The sequence below is a fragment of the Saimiri boliviensis genome, chromosome 1, assembly GCF_048565385.1.
Source record: "Saimiri boliviensis isolate mSaiBol1 chromosome 1, mSaiBol1.pri, whole genome shotgun sequence".
In the NCBI taxonomy this organism is placed as follows: Eukaryota; Metazoa; Chordata; class Mammalia; order Primates; family Cebidae; genus Saimiri; species Saimiri boliviensis.
Genome location: NC_133449.1, coordinates 80,347,322 through 80,349,730, shown reverse-complemented (window position 1 = coordinate 80,349,730; position 2,409 = coordinate 80,347,322).

Below are 2,409 nucleotides of genomic sequence, written 5' to 3'. Positions count from 1 at the left end.
ACTTATTACTACAATTTTAAAGAATCTTAGTCATTTTCCTAAGCAACTGGCATTTTATGATTATTTTAATTTTGTTTTTATTGTTATTCATAAAATTGAACATTTTTAACTTATGTGTGTTTTATTTTGTTTTTGCCATTCATGTACCTAGAGGCTCAGCTCTTGGTTATTCTTCTCGTCTCTGTCTTCAGTCTTTCCTGTGGTAGTCTCATTCAGTCTCATGGCTTTAAATATCATCTATATGTCCTTAACTCCCAAATTCATATTTTCAATTCAGATCTCTCTTTGCAATTTTGTCTACTCAACATCTCTATATGGATGTTTAATAAAACTCTCAAACTTAACATTTTCAAAACTGAACACCCAATCTTCTCTCCAATATATTTCTCCCACTACTTCCATCATCTTCATTGATGACAGCTTCATCTTTCCAGGTACACAACCAAGAGCCTTAGTGTTATCACTGATCCCTTTATTTTATTCCATAACCTATCAATCAGAAAATTCCACTGATTCTACCTTCAAGATACAGCAAAATTCTGACCGTATTTTATATCTTCAACTGTGATAGTTTAGATGTTTGATCTCTCCAAATCTCATGTTAAAATTGCATCCCCACTGTGGCCATGTTGGGTGATGGGACTGTGTTCAGGTCCTGAGGTGGATCCCTCATGAGTAGATTAATGTCCTACCTGGTTAGGGGTAGTGAGTGAGTTCTAACTCTGATAGTCCTAGCAGGAGCTTGTTGTTTAAAAAGAGCCTGACATTAGGCCCAGTGGGGTGGCTCATGCCTGTAATCCCAGCGCTTTGGGAGGCCAAGGTGGGTGGATCACCTGAGGTCAGGAGTTTGAGACCAGCCTGGCCAACATCATAAATCCCCATCTCTACTAAAAATACAAGAATTAGCTGGGTGTGTGCCTGTAATTCCAGCTACTCAGGTGGTGGAGACAGGAGAATTACTTGAATCAGGGAGGCAGACGTTGCAATGAGCTGAGATTGTGCCATTGCACTCTAGCCTGGGTGCCAGAGTGAGACTCTGTCTAAAAAAAAAAAAAAAAAAAAAAAAAAAAAAAGCCCCCAACATCTCCATTTCCTCTCTCTCTCTTGTTTTTTGTCTCACAATGTGATATTACTACATGCCACTTCCTCTTCACCTTTCACCATGAGTAGAAGCTCTTATCAGGTGCAGATGTTGGAGACATACTTCTTGTATACCCTGAAGAAACATGAGTCAAATAAATCTCTTTTCTATATAAAGTACCCAGCCTTGGGTATTCTTTTATATCAACACAAATGGCCTAAGACATTGACTATTCTACCCTAGTCTGAGCACATGGATTTCTGAAATAGCCTCCTGCTAGTCTTCTTGCTCTCCACTTTGTCTTATTAATCAATCCTCAGCATGGTAGGCAGATATGTCCTTGGAAGACAGAAGTAAGATTATTCCATTGTTAAAAATCCTTCATGACCCTCTGTAGGAGATCTGGCAGGGTGGTGAGGAAAATTACAGGAAAGATGCAAATCTTCTTAGAAGGCTGGAAAGTTTTGCAAGAGCTTCAGGAAAGAGTTATGGCTGAGGCAGCCTAATCCTCTTACCTTGAGCTAAAAGCAAAAGCAGATAACAAGGGAATGTAGAGGAGTTTATCTAAATAGCTTGTTCATTCATGTTGTCCTAAAACTGACCATTGATCATCTGCATGCAAGACTGCTCTCTACTCAGGGAGTCAGCAATGTTAATTACCCACAAATGGTGTTTGCTTAAAACCTTTGTCATTAAATCTGTTCTAAAATAAATACAAGTGTCTCCAGCATATCGGGGCTACATGGTCCGACTCCCTCTGTGGGGTCTGTTATCCGTGAGGACCCTTAGCTGCACTCTCACAGGCAAAACACTTGTGTCTGCAAACTCCTTTAATCTGCCACTTGGCCAGAGTCCACAGGTCAGACTCAGGAGCTGGTTCCCCTGCATGAGGAATGCTACAATGGATGGCAATAGAACCCTCAAAAATGAAGGTGAAGAGAATTCACAGTCAGTAGGTCATTGGTGCCCACTCAGGATTTCCAAGCTTGAGAGAGTTGTTCAGGCTAGGGTGTCATTATGGGACAACAGTTATCAGTACAACAGAAACAGTATATAAAAGTATTCAAACAGCTGCTTAAAGCTAGTGGAGTCTCTATTTTGCAGGCCCAATTAAGGGACCTAATGCAAACTGCTCTTTTCTATACCCCATGGTTCCCAACAGAAAACATGCAGGACCTAGAGCTCTGGGAACAAGTGAAGAGAAATCTTAAACAGCATCATACACAAGGGCAATGAGTCCCAGTAACATCTCTAATGTTATAGGTGTTAGTCAGGGCTACTTTGGCCTCACTCTACACAGAAGAGCCCAAAAAAGGAAGAGAAAGGGA